This window comes from Bombus fervidus, chromosome 18, assembly GCF_041682495.2.
Source record: "Bombus fervidus isolate BK054 chromosome 18, iyBomFerv1, whole genome shotgun sequence".
Lineage (NCBI taxonomy): Eukaryota > Metazoa > Arthropoda > Insecta > Hymenoptera > Apidae > Bombus > Bombus fervidus.
In genome coordinates, this window is record NC_091534.1 from 7888529 (window position 1) to 7902627 (window position 14099).

General features: G+C 40.6%; 2 protein-coding genes across 10 annotated transcripts in view; both read left to right on the top strand.

Annotated features, from left to right (window-relative positions):
• LOC139996398 (cyclic nucleotide-gated channel alpha-3) overlaps positions 1-14099 on the top strand; it is a 260924-nt gene that overhangs the window by 202128 nt on the left and 44697 nt on the right. The gene's annotated exons all lie outside the window — the stretch shown is intronic.
• The window catches only part of Mrps14 (mitochondrial ribosomal protein S14), a 67335-nt gene continuing 62968 nt past the window's right edge, over positions 9733-14099 (top strand). Inside the window, exon 1 of the mRNA XM_072020788.1 lies at positions 9733-9738. The gene's annotated coding sequence lies outside the window, so the exon portion shown is untranslated. The remainder of the gene's footprint in view (positions 9739-14099) is intronic.

Below are 14099 nucleotides of genomic sequence, written 5' to 3' on the forward strand. Positions count from 1 at the left end.
AACGTCCTCGATACTTGCGATGGAAAGTAATTTTTATGGACCGCGCCAACTAGAGCCTATTCGTTTTTTATTTATTTATGGGAGATTATCGTTTCTAGCTACGCATTCCAAGTGTTATCAATTATTCCAAGTATTCTGAAATATTCACTTTGCGTAATTACAGTGGAAGCTAAGCTCCCTTGTAAAATCGATGGGACGACGAAATTTTCGACGATGATGAAATTACGTTTGGAATGACAAATTCGACGAATTGGAATTCTTTCTTGTATACGAAGTTTCGTTTCTGCGGATACTGGTCGAGATTAATCGACAGATTCTTCGAATATTTATCGATCCCACGTCAAACACGTGGTTTTTTCAGCAGAAACAACTGAAATTATTTCGTTACGTTGGCATAGTATTTTAGGTTCTCCTATCGTCGCCAGTCTTGGATAATTTTCGTACTTTTGTTCTTTAACACTGACCTTACCAGGTCCGGTCAAACCTCGTGGTTATTTCTTTCGTTCGTCTCACTTTATCCAAGTTCTTGTTTCTCCAAAGTTGGATAATAACATTTATCGGAGATAACAACGAACGTACGATTTCAAATTACATTTTGAGACCGATCTTTTGAACTTGCCTGGTAAGGTGAGCGTTAATGCTCTCCACGGTGGATTTTCCAGTAGCTTTGTACTTTTGCCAATTCTCACGCACACGCTCCATCTTTCCAGTTTCTCAATTATTTCTTATTTTCTTTCGACAATCAGCACGCTGTTAGTTTGACCTTTATTCGATCGAATAAAAGTCGAATAGATAAAACGATAAAAGGTCAGGATAGAACACACTATATATGTAAGCTAATAAAACACATATACGTACTCGAAAGAAAAAAAGGGCCGTTCGTCAAATAAAAATATTACGTTGGGTTGATATAACGTCCCGTTATTACGTCTTGACACGACTGTTATCCGTATGTTTACAGTTTTTGCGCGTAACTTTGTCGTAGGACGCGTCGCCCGTTCGCAGTTTCGTTTCAGTTTCGCTCGAGGCTCGATCCGCGTAACACCTGCCTCCCGGTTTTCGGAACATCGCAAGAATTTACCAGTCGCGAATAACTTAGACACGCGTCTCGTTTCGCCGATCGTGCGCCCGGAGTCGTAGAAGCACGCGCAGCGAAGAGATGCGACCAAATCGTCAAGGAAATCGCCAAGGAAATTCGATCGACGATACATTTAATTGGCACATTGGTATCAAGTTTACGTTGATAGAGGTGGACGACGTTTGAAAATATGCACGGTATGTATGTATGTATGTATCGTACGTATTTGTAAGGGATAAAGGCTTACGTTACCGGGAAATAATTATGTTCGATTAATAGAACGTTGGGATAATTGGTGTTCGAATATCCGCCGCTTTACCGTATATATTGTAACGAAGCAAATCATACTGTTCCATTGTATATTCCATCTTCGTACGGATTTCGAGTTATTAGCATATCGAACACCGTTAAATACTTGTTGTAGTTATCCAGCGATTGAAACGTGCTTGATAAACCTCTGAAATGAAGCGTTTTGTATAAATTAGATTCGGCTGATAGGATACGTTTAAAATAAAGCAAGGATAGCGTTCTAGGAAGTAAACGGAGAAACAATGTACAATTAGTAGTTTCTGCTTTCACAGATAGAGTTTAACCTTACAGTCCTCTAATACCAAAGACGATTTTAGAATAGAAATCAAAGAATTATTTAAGGTAGATTCAACAATATAAATATATATATAGTATAAGCTATACTACTAGTAATAGAATTATGTACAAAATATACACGTATAATGCATGTATATTTGATACAATAAATCAGTAAAATGTTACTTTTGTACGTATTAGAACGTACCAAATCGTGGACTCGTATTTGTAAGAGAACGCTCGACGTCATCTTCTTGGAAATTTTTCCATCGAAGTGTAAAGCAATGTACACGAAATTTCGAGAATTTTCAATCTCAACTTGCTACTTTACGCGTCATTTTGGAGATCGTTAATCGTAAAATGTTCCTTCGTTGTCCACTTTGGATAATTTATTTAGTAGGTAGAAACGCGGAACGTTTCAACGTTTGTTAAAGTATTACGGACTACTGCTAGCGATATAGAAAGTTAGATTCTCATTTATCGTTGCATCGTTAACGCGTAGCTTTGTGTTCGATATTATACGATCTTCCCAATGAAATAGAATCTCTCTATCTCGATAGCGGTATCGTAGTTGGAAGCAGGTTAGTAGAATGGGGTAATCGTTTTACTAAATTACTGCGGGATAACTACGAGAATATAATTATAAATCGACGGGAATAGAAAGGATTTCAATAGCGGAAAGCAAAGCCCCAAAACCATCCGTACGATCCTACTGTCTATATAAACAGGATCGACAAATTGAAAGTTATATTTGCTCGCAAACCGGCGATCAAAGGAACCTTTGTGATCGATCAAAACATACTGATTTTAAAGCAAACTTCACCGAGAACAGTTCCATCGAAGGACCGGCGATCTCGCGACGAACGACAACGGCGCGGCCAATTGTCTGTCACATAGTTGCCATTGATTTTCCAACGTATTCTGAACGCGCGATCCTTGCAAACGTTACACGCGCGATACCATTAATTGTAGCGTTAAAGGATTTACCGGAATCTCGATCCGCACGATATCGGAGCAAACTGGACGCGATAAATAAATTTTGCTCGCAAGTTGTGCTCGCGTTGACCGATTGAAAGGCCCTGGCGGACAAGGACGAGCGGCATGAAAACGGCAGGGATGCTCGTTAATCCGTCAACGGTATTAAACTGGTCGCGGAATCGTTGGGATTCGCGGGACAATTTTATCGGCTTTGTAAACGTCGTTATGAAATGCTACGCGAGGAGCGCGGTTCATTATCGATCAGAAGGATTAAGGTTTGCTTTATAGCATCGTCGAACGATAGGTGTCGCATGAAACGCCACGTCCTTTATTGCTAATTAATTTTAAGCAATAACGTGTTAGATACCACGCGTCACGTATACGACATAGGTATTACACTTGACGACCACGTATATCGAGAACGTTGTACTGACGATATACGGAGGGGGTTCAGAGAGCAATCTGAAAAATATTGAAAGTAATTTCAGGTAAAGACCTTAGGTAAAAATTACAAGAAAGCGCGCCGAACATGTCGTCGTTTCTGTGTATGATTGATTTTCAGGCTTGTTTCGGATTTTCCTAATGAAATCGCGAAATTCGCTCTTCGTTACGCCAAAATGTCTCCTTCGACACGCGCATCATAGTGTTTCCTAATGTGTCGTGTACGTACAGCCAACGTATACATACGCACAGCTCGCGCTAATATTTATTAACGTAAGATTTGTATCGCAATTGCGAGAAATTCATAAGAAACGTTTTGTTAACATATGACGGTGGATCGATGGTTGAAATTCTTCTGCGAAGTACGATACGTATATGCTCGTACTTAAATATCTTGCAATTTCTGTATATATGTCCAAAATTCAACATAATCACGATATACTTATAAATATATATATATATATATATATATTGGCCAATGTGGGGATTGTTGACCGGTAAGGTTTTAACGACGAGATTGCTCGTTGTTGAAAACGCGAAGTATATTTAAAACAATTAAATAAACAAATATAGATATTGTACGTAACGCTCGTACTAACAAATTCATTAAGACACTGTGTATAAGTAGTTGCTTTGAGGTTACCTGAAATTTATTTGATACATTTTCCGATTTCAGCAAATAAATTTTCAATCGGATTTATGTCTATTTATGTCGCGGTGGGGTAATTAACATACGTGGTATGTTCCATTCTAGCAGTGTGCTTACGATTCGTAATCTTGTTGGAAGTGGAAATCTCCCAATAATACTAAATTTACGGGCACTTTCTTCGAGGTTATTTTTTTAAATATTTAAATACTTATATGTACAAAGTAGTCCATCGATAAATACCACCCGCGCATCATAACCGATCCACCTTAGCGTCTCGCTGTTTGATGTAAATGTCGATCTTCCAACCCCGTATTTGGGTTTTTCCACGAATAATTTTGACCATCTAAGCCAAAAATGTTAAACTTGGACTCGTCCGAAAACATGACTTTATGGATATATAAATTGTTGCAAAAATCAATTTTGTTTTACGAATTACCGCGTTAATCGCGAGGACGCTAATGAAATTTTAGTGTTTCCACTAATACGCACGATATATTCGTAAAAATTGTTTACCAGCGTCGGAACACGTCGTTCGTCCGAATGAAAATGCAAATACGAGGATCCATTATATACAGAAGGATTTTATTTCGTGGCCGGCAGTTGATAAATTCGTCGCATCATCGACTATCGATGATAACATTGCGGTTCGATGTAGAGCCGCCATTTAGATTTCCGGTAATCATAGTTGGTCACTAGTTACGCAGAAAATCGAACCTATCGCCGCAAATTGATCGTCAAACGCGGCCACAAGCGACAGACACGTGCCATGTAAATCAGGATTGCCAATGTGGAACGTGCAACAAGCAGAAAATATAGCATTCGTATGAAAATATTCTTCGCTCCACCTCCGCATCATTCCACCATTATGTTAATTAGTTGCTGTGACGGAGGTGCGATTAATTATTAATAACAGCAAACGTATATTAACGTGTAGCGGACTGGAATTTCAGTTCGCGAGTCTACGGTTCTCTCTCTTTCCGCTTCTTTTTACAAAGGAAACGTATTTTGACTCGCGTTGATTTAAATCGACTCGAGTTTCGCTCGAATTTAGTTGGTAATTATTTACATTATTCGATTATTTATGTCGAAGGTAAAATAAAAATGTATCGACGATGAAATTTACGAGCAACTAACAAAGGCATTCGAACAAGAAGGCCAAATAGAGTCGTTTCCAGGCCGCGAATTTCCCATACTGCCGATTGGCGATGTAATATCGAGAAACGGTTCACAGCGCGCAATTTGCACCGAGGTTCGGGACACGCGCGAAAATGTGCATATAACGCGCAAATTTCCCAGTAACTTGATATCGAATGATTCGAAGTGTTGTGAAAGTTCCTATTTACCTTTGTATCGTTTACTCTACGGTCTGCCTCGGTTTAAGCACCTTAAAAATCTATTTTGACTCGTCACATTCGATAACGCTAAGTAGCAATGATTTCTTCCTATTTTTCCCCAAGTTTCGCGTAGAATAAAAAGGCGCCGACGTCTAGTAAAGGAGACAGAGTTTTCGTTCAACCTCCAAAATTTTCTTGCATCGATGCGATCGAGTACTCGCTCCTCGACTAAATCGTGACTGCGGATGGATTTTGTTAAGGTTATTTGATACACGTGGAAATCAAAGAAACGCGTGGGTAAATTGTAAGGTATTGAAAGTATATATTTATTGTGAATGTAAAGTACAAAGTGTGGAATACAATGTAAGCTGGTCCAGATCCGCACGCTAGCAATGTTACCCTGAGACTAAAGGAACGCTGAAGCCAACGTCGCACGTGTGCCACTTACGGTCTGTCGTCGACGCATTCTTTTGTCTATGCGCTATCGATAACCTCGGCGCTTGAGAAAACCGAAGACCAGACGTAGAGTTTTTCTAGAAGTGTCGATCACTTCAACAGATTTCAATAAAAAAAAAAAAAAAAAAAAAATGTTGAAACAGGAATCGCGAACAATTTAATTTTTACAAACACGCGAAAAGCACTTTCTGTTCGAAATGGTACGAGGCAAAAATAGGCAAATGTAGAAAAAATATATCTGTAAATGTAGAAATCTAACGGACATACCGACTGGTCAGTTGGAAAACTCGAGTAAAATTCATGAGACTTCAGGGAACGGGTAATTAATAAACGATATTTCAGCGCGCGATTTAAAAGAATAGCTGGCTTCCGGGCGGAAACGACCGTGCCCCGTTTGCATCAGTTGGACGCATCGTTAAATCGTGTCCGAATAGAGCTATAAATTATTTGTTTCTGCGTATTTTCTGAATGCATGGAGGACAAAGCACGGTTATAAATCATCGGATACCATACGCATCGTGTGCGGTCTATTTTCATTCGCGAATTACGACGAGAGCAACGATTAATTGTCCTCGTGCGGGGTATCGTTGCTGTTATCTTACTGTTCGTGTCTCGATGGCGGACGACGATAGGAAAGACGCGAGTTTCTGATCTTTTCGAAGCATTTGGAATGTGTCAGCTACGAGAAGGTGTAATACAAAATGGGCAGGTATCCGTATGAAAGTGATAGGATTAATTAATTAAACGTGCAGGTGTAAAATAAACAGAGTATATATATTATATATATGGTGTGAAAAGAACGTTCGAACGTGGTCGTAAAGCGAAATAAGTGAAAACCGCAAATGTTTCCCTGTACAATTTTTCTTCGCAAACATTTTCTCTCGTCGTTTATATTTTGCCAGCTATTTGGTCGAGTTTCGTAAGTCGAGCAGGACGTCTCGTATATTAGGATCCGCGCTCGAAGCAGATAGTGTCCCTAATTTTCCACGGACAACGTTCGTATCCAAGATTATTTAATATCGCGGCAAATATCAGAGGCTGGGAGAATCTTTTATTAAACGATTGGGACAAGGATGGAACGGTCTGTCGAGAGAAAGGCGAGGAGTCGGAAAAAGGGCGCGCGATCGTCGTGTGTATGCAAATCGTCGTCGTTTTCTTCGTCTCGAGTCGAACGTTGTAGCCCGAGTCGGCAAACAATTCTCGTTTATGAAAGAAGGCTCGACGATATTTCTCCGGGCGGACCTTTGGAAAAATGCTCGGCATTTCGGCGAGCCGCGAGAGCCTCCCTCCTCGAAAAAATGCGCTCGTTCGATGCATTTTCTTTTATTATTATCATTATCTTCTATCTATTATTATTTTCTTTTCCACGAGCAAGGAAAAACGCATTACGCGTACCCAACAGCCTGCACGGTTACGCGAAACGAACAGTTGAGATATACACCGTGGACAAATTATACCGTGTTCGCTGTACCACGAATACGATTAGAGAGTTCTGGCTTGTTCGACGTAGTATATACCGAAGGTAAATTAAAAATGTGTCGACGATAGAAGTTACGGGCAACTAACAAAGCCATTGAACGGCTCGAATAAAAAGGCCGAACAGAGTCGTTTGCAGTGCGTACCGAATTTCCCACACGGCCGGTTGACGATGTCACATCGAGACACGATGCACAGCGCGCAATTTGAATCGAGGTTCGGCACAAAGATGAAAATGTGCAAATAACGCGCAAATTTCTCTGTAACTTGATATCGGATGATTCGAAGCGTGTGAATGTTCATATTTACCTTTGTTGTCGTTTACTATATCGTCTATCTTGGTTCGAGTAACCTGAAAATCTATGTCTTTATCTAGCCGGTAGCCTTTTAGTATACATAGCTAAGAATAAGAACAATCTCTTCTTCCTATTCTTTCCCAAGTCTTGCGTGTAACAGGCGTATCTGCTTTTCCGTTTCGTGAGACACATCACACCGACGTCTAGTAAAGGACAGAGTTATCGCTCGATTTCTAAAATTTTCTTGCATCGATCCGATCGCGCGTACACTCCTCTAAGCCGTAATTGCGGATAGATTTCGATAAAAAGGGTGGAAAATACGCGGATTGGTATCCGAGCAGATAATAGCGAGAAAGAAAATAGCGAATTCCTTTAGAGAAAACGTCGGCGGCTCGACATGGCTTCGGCAACAGATCGTCGCTCTGCTAACAGTGTATTTTATTTTATAGCCGAGCGAGTAGACATTCGCGTGCTTGTAGCGCGCGATACGAATTTCTCTTTAGATCGTTACAATGAAGAAACGCGGCCCGGGGAATCACTTCAGGATCGTTTCTGTCCTGGACAGAAATTTATGTCTCTATTGCTTTACATTCGGCCGCTTTATCGTCGTCCGGGGTAAACATCACGATGAATGGAAATCGATTTCTTTTACGACTCTCGGATTAAATCGAAGATATACACTTGCGAAATAAGCGTTGATGTATTGCGCTCTACGCGTAGGTGCGCGCGTATTAGCTGTCGAATTGGTTCAATTAGTTTGCTGCGAGTTACGATCGTTATACGGTGTAACGATAATTATCATTTTTTATTTCTACCTTAGGCTTACAGCATATTACTGCGACGGATGACGAGAAGATGAATATTATAAAATAACGAGACAGATTGTTGTGTTGCAACAGTCAAGTATATTTAGAGTAAATAAAATAAATATAAGTGTATAAATCCCGTCGATAGACGGTTTTACAACGTATTTGTAAACATTGAGCAGCGATAATGGCAGATAATTCCATAAATCGTACACTCTGTTAATCGCACGTTTCTTTTTATTCTTTTTTTTTTCTTTTTTGTTTTTACAACATTAAAGAACTTTTAAACCGCGGCACTTACAGTGTGACTCATGAAAGTACCTGATGAACATTTACCGTAGGAAACTTTTATGGATGCATTATGCGTGTCGTGCGAAACATTTTTGAACTTCGTTAGTATCATTTTGAGATACGACGATGAAGATTATGTTGGCAATGTTTGAAACGGATTCGAAAATGTACGCGCAAGTTGATAAACGCTTGCCACGAGCATGAATTTAGTAAAATTCACGGAACTGTAATATATACACATGAATGGGTCTTGCACATCCCGCGATAAAACTATGCAATACTGTACAAAATTACAGAAACCTGTGTTTTCAGGAGGATTTTGTTCCTCCTGCATTCAAAGTGTTGTTATCTATTTTGGAAATATTCCGAGATACATTTATAGTATTTTGAAGAATATTAGAAGAATAGTATAAAATTTGGAAGGATAAATTGTATACCTTCTGTATATCTTCTCATTTACGTGCGTCGAGTAAAACGAGTTTTTGTAGGAAGGACACTCTGTTGTGGATTGCGAAAAAAATGGATAAAAATCATATACAATCGACCGAAAGACGTTGTTGTGTATGATCTCCAACATTATTTTTGGGGTACATTTACATAGTTTTTGGGCTACATTTACATAGTTTTTGGGCTACATTTACATAGTTTTTGGGCTGCATTTACATAATTTTTGAACCTCGTATTGCTTCCAACCTTTCCATCTTTGTTCCAAGCGGAACGTTAATTCGATTTAAAGGTGCGAAGAAATGAATCGCTTCGTATCTTCCCCTTTCTTTTCGATGCTATTATTATTGTCCCGAATAACCACCAACTGACCACGCTTCTTGTCATTCGAACGCGTAATTGGCGTCTTCTGTCGCGTCTTCATTTTGCTCATTTGTCTGCATCTTGGTTCTTTAAAATCACGTGCATCGAGCGAAACGAGTTCTTTAAGCAAGCAGGGAATGTATTGTGTAAAGATGGATAAGAATTATGTACAATCGACTGAAAAACGTTGTGTATAATCTCCAACGTTGTTTTTGGGGTACATTTGCATTCTTTTCGGGGTACATCTACATAGTTTTTTGACCGCGTGTTGCTTTCAAACTTTTCCATCTTTGTTCCAGGCAGAACGTTAATTCGATTTAAAAGTGAGAAGAAATGAATGCCTTCCCAAATGTAGCGGATGATGTATAGATGTTTGGAATAATGAAATGTTCGGAAATTGCTGTTGCAACTCTTATAAATTATAAACTCTATAACTCTATACTCGAAACTTATAAACTCTAAAAAATTCCAAGGATCAGAGAATCAGTACAGAGAATTAGTAGCAGAGAATAATTAACACGGCGCACGTAATACGAACTGTGTGTTGTGCATTTTTACATGGATGCATTTTTGCAACCGGAAATCGATATCTTAAATATTTCGGAATGATATGGACAAGATCGGAGGATCTTGGTCCGGTCCACTTTCCTGGAGGATTCGCTGGAATATCGTGGCCTGGTCAACGACCTGCGGTATCTCTCTACGTGTAGTATGCAACGTCCTGTCGAACGGAAATCGTTCCGCTTTAGTGGCGCAGTTGCAAAGGGCCGAGAGAAGCGGTAGCAGGTCAGCCAGTCGATGCATTCTTGTCCGCCACTAAATAAAACTAGGAGAAGACGTCCTCTGCTACGTCGGTTCTTGCTTCTGAATATCGATTTTATCTCCACCCGTACGCCACAATGTTGCAGCGCGAGACAAAACGTAAACAAGGTTCTGCGCGCGATCTCCTACCCATTTCCGATTTTACGTCGCTACTTTATCGCTTAGCTGATCAGCATATAACCGTCGATAAAACTGTACCTTTCTCTTACAAGGCGTTTCGTTCTTCCTGCGAAGCGAGCAATTTTTGACTGCGATCTTGTACGTTACTCTGTTTAAAAAGTTCGCAGAATTACACGGGCAAGAAAGTAGAGATAATGCTCCAGCGCCAAACTCTCTCGCTCCCGAATCGTTTTTTTTTTTTGGAATCGAATGTTCTCTTGCTTGGCTGATCCATCATCCGGACGGTAACTATGGCGTCCCATAATACGAATACGTCGAATGTTCATTGTAGTTGGACTAGAACTTTAAGATAGACGAAGGGAGCGATTTCTACTAAACGATGTTTTTCCAATCCGTTTCCTCCATTTACAAATGCTTACTGGCGTTAAAGTGTCCACTGCGCTTCTTTTAACATATCCACCACTTCTGTTCCTTTTTGCCCCGCTGTAGTCTTTTCCGTATTGCGGGAAACATTTAGCATTGACCACGTTGCTACTTGAAAAAGTCATTGGGCACTTTGAAGATGCACGAGCATACTAAGGAATTCGCAAATAAAGCCGTAAGGTTATCGTAAGCTCGCGATACTTAATCTGTTTATCGATACGATCTTAGACTACCACAACGACGATACGAACGATCGATGTGTTTCAAATCTCTTTGCCTATTTGTAGCTGGCAAAAGTTTTAGAAGAACGATGTCTACCTTACTCGATACGTTTTCTGAACAGCCTATCTGTTTCGAAATGAAATGTACGTGATAAATCATGTATAATAAATATACGAGAAAATATGGAAGAACGCACTTGGGTTGAGCCGTAGTTGGTTTGGTTGTTACCAAGTTTCAGCGGTCGAAGTTAATCTCAATTTTCTTGAAAATCTTAACGACGCCGGGGCTAAATCTCAACTCGTTTCGTGAGCTGTGTTACACGAGCCATAACATGGCGTTGAAGCTAAAGTTCTCAGCGAGAGAAGTTTGCCGAGTACTCGCAATTTATAATGTTACGATGGATGGACGGATCTGCACGAGCTCTGGCTACCTTATTGACTTTCTTGCCAACTCGCCAGCAACAGACGGACGACATCGACTTACGGGAAACGGCGATCCTCGAGGACCTTCGACATTCCCAAGTGCTTCTCCAAACGAATTCATCGCACGACTTTAACCGAGTACCTGCTACTAATAGAAATCCACTTTGCCAGTTCATCAGCCGGAGCCTCTCATATCCGCGCGGATAGAGTGACGAAAATAATCGAGCAATGGAACAACCGCTTTCGTGACATCGAGTTTCTCTCGTTCGTACAGAGACGACCAGGATGTCAACTATAAACGGATACGAAGAGAACGATAACATATATAAGAAATTACACAGGTGGAAGAGTTGATTGCAATGAATTATTGCGTGTAATTGCGCACCCCGTTGTAGGAAACAACGAGCAAAGAAACGTAGAATCTGATCTGATCAAATGCGCGATGCAATATCGGGTGTAGCGTAACGCGTAAGCTTTCGCAGCGACAAAGAACAATTCCCTTTCCAGAAATTGTGCGTTTGCACCTTATGACGTACCGTGATACTTGGCTGCTGCAGGATGCATAGGTCGATTACCGTAGCGTTATAAGAGAGGGCACCTTCGCGTACGAAGACAGACTGTTTCAAAGAATCCTGCCACACGCACGCTATATACATCTTTCTTATTTCTTTATTTACTCAGTGAAGTAATAATGATAAAACGAAAGGACAGATGCCAGAGCCACGTTATTGCATTAGCACGCAAATGAGTTAAATCTAGACGTACAAAAACCAGTGTTTTGAAGCAAGCGAAAGTAGAACTTAAAGAATAACCAACGTTATTCTCCCTAGAAAAGAACAAGCGAGTTAAATATCGCGGACGTTGCAATTTGCTACCTGTTACTGGCTTTATCTCCGCGGTATCGATTATTGCTTTGCGTTATTGCGCATTCAGTTCGAAGGATTCCATAAATAAAGATAAGATCGGTATTTTTCCGATTAACAGAAATGGAATACGCTGAAAAGTAAGGGAATTGTCCAATGACATTCGTGGTCCGATGCATGTAAAAGAAAGAAAAAGAAGAAGAAGAAGTATCCGACTCGAACCACTGTATATCGACTGTTTGGACGCAACAGTCTTTGTTCCGTTGGATCAGCTGTGTCGTTAAGCGAGTTCCGCTCAGCGTAGCCAAGCTTCTTATATCGGAGGTCCGATCATTTCGATGATTGGAAACTGAAAGCCGGAGGGAAGAAAAGGATGCAAAGAGTGCTGACACGTGGCGCGTAAAAAGCATCAGGCTTCGTCGGAGCGAGTGGCACAAAGCGCGCGATTCCATATAGCGCGCCTCAAAGAAAAGGGAATTTCCCATTTTCTGAATTATCGGTCCCGATCAACGAACGAACGCCCCCCTCGTCCGCTTTCTCTCCTTTACCTCGAGTCGCAAACAATGATTTTCCTCGCGTGCCGACCCCGTTGACCCGGCACAATGCGGAAAATTGCAGTGATTGCCGGTTCCGTACAACGCGAACGCCGCCCTATCCCCCCGACTCTATCGGGGCTCTAGGCCAAAGCAAAGAATTCAAGAAAGTGCGGCTGCCTCGGCCGTAATCGCGCTGTTAGCAACGTCACACGCCACATTCTCAACGCCAGACTTGGACGCTCGAACCGCGCGTGGAATTCGACAGTTGTATAGAAAATAAAATATTAGAGGAAGAGTGGACAAATACCACGTACATGGAATAACATTTTCTTCTTCGAGCGTCGTTCCTGTGGAATCAATCGCAGATTTTTATCGCTACTCGATCGCTCCGTCATTGGTGGTCGATGCTGAGACCTATTATTTCGCACGGAAAAGGACAAATAGAATACGGCGAAGCGGTAACAAGTACGAGAGAACGCAACAAATTTGCACAGAGTGAAAAGTTTTCGAACAGTAGCAGAGCGAAACGATCCTACCACGAGATTAACGTTCTATCGACTGCTGAATCGTTGTCAAGTTTACCGGATGTTTGTCAGATTTTTGAAAATATCACTGGTCCGTGTTTGGCTATTTTTCTGCTATTTTCCTCTATCCTTATCACACGCTTACAGTCCACGCTATAACAACGGTTGCCTTTTATTGCGTTAAACCAAAATTGCACCGCGTTATGCCGGTGTTAGGATTAGAATATTTTTTCCGCTCCTTTATTTATACGTACGTATAGTAACTTGCTTGAAAGATATCGATAACTCGGATATCACGCTTTCTGTCTTCGAACGTCAGAATATCAGCAACTTGCTTTTCCCAGGAGTATCGATTCGCCATCGATAGGAATAATGTTGCAGATGTATTGCCACCTGAACGAACGGATAGGTTCCCTTTCTTTTGTCTCGGTCGCATTTGTCTTTCCTCTTCGTTCTCCTTTTTTCATTTCTCCCTGCTTTTAGTAATCACGGATCACCGTAAAGAACAGGCGCAACGCGTAATGTAAATAGAGAACGTACAAAGGAATAATCAATCGCGAAGATAGAACAGACACATAAATCGTATCTACGTATCTCGGTCGTTCATCGCGAAGAAAAACTTTTTCCTTTCCTCCCTTTCGAGCAACGAAAAATATCGAATTTGTTATCGCAATTGCTCGTTTTTTAATTTTCGAATTCATTTTCGAAACTATTGCTTCATCTTGGCAAATTACGGCTGTGTTGATAAACGAATTTTACTCGAACGTATCTCGTTGCAAATATATTTCGATGTAATTTCTGTTTTTTCGATTCGGATAGATACGTGAAAATGATTAAGCTAAAAATTGATTGCCGCCTCTAAACGGAGGTTGGACCGTGCGTATCCTGCAGATTATTTATGCATGAATATAATTATTTCGCATTTCGCTTGATACGAAATATTTAAAAGTCTCATTTGCATATTGAAATA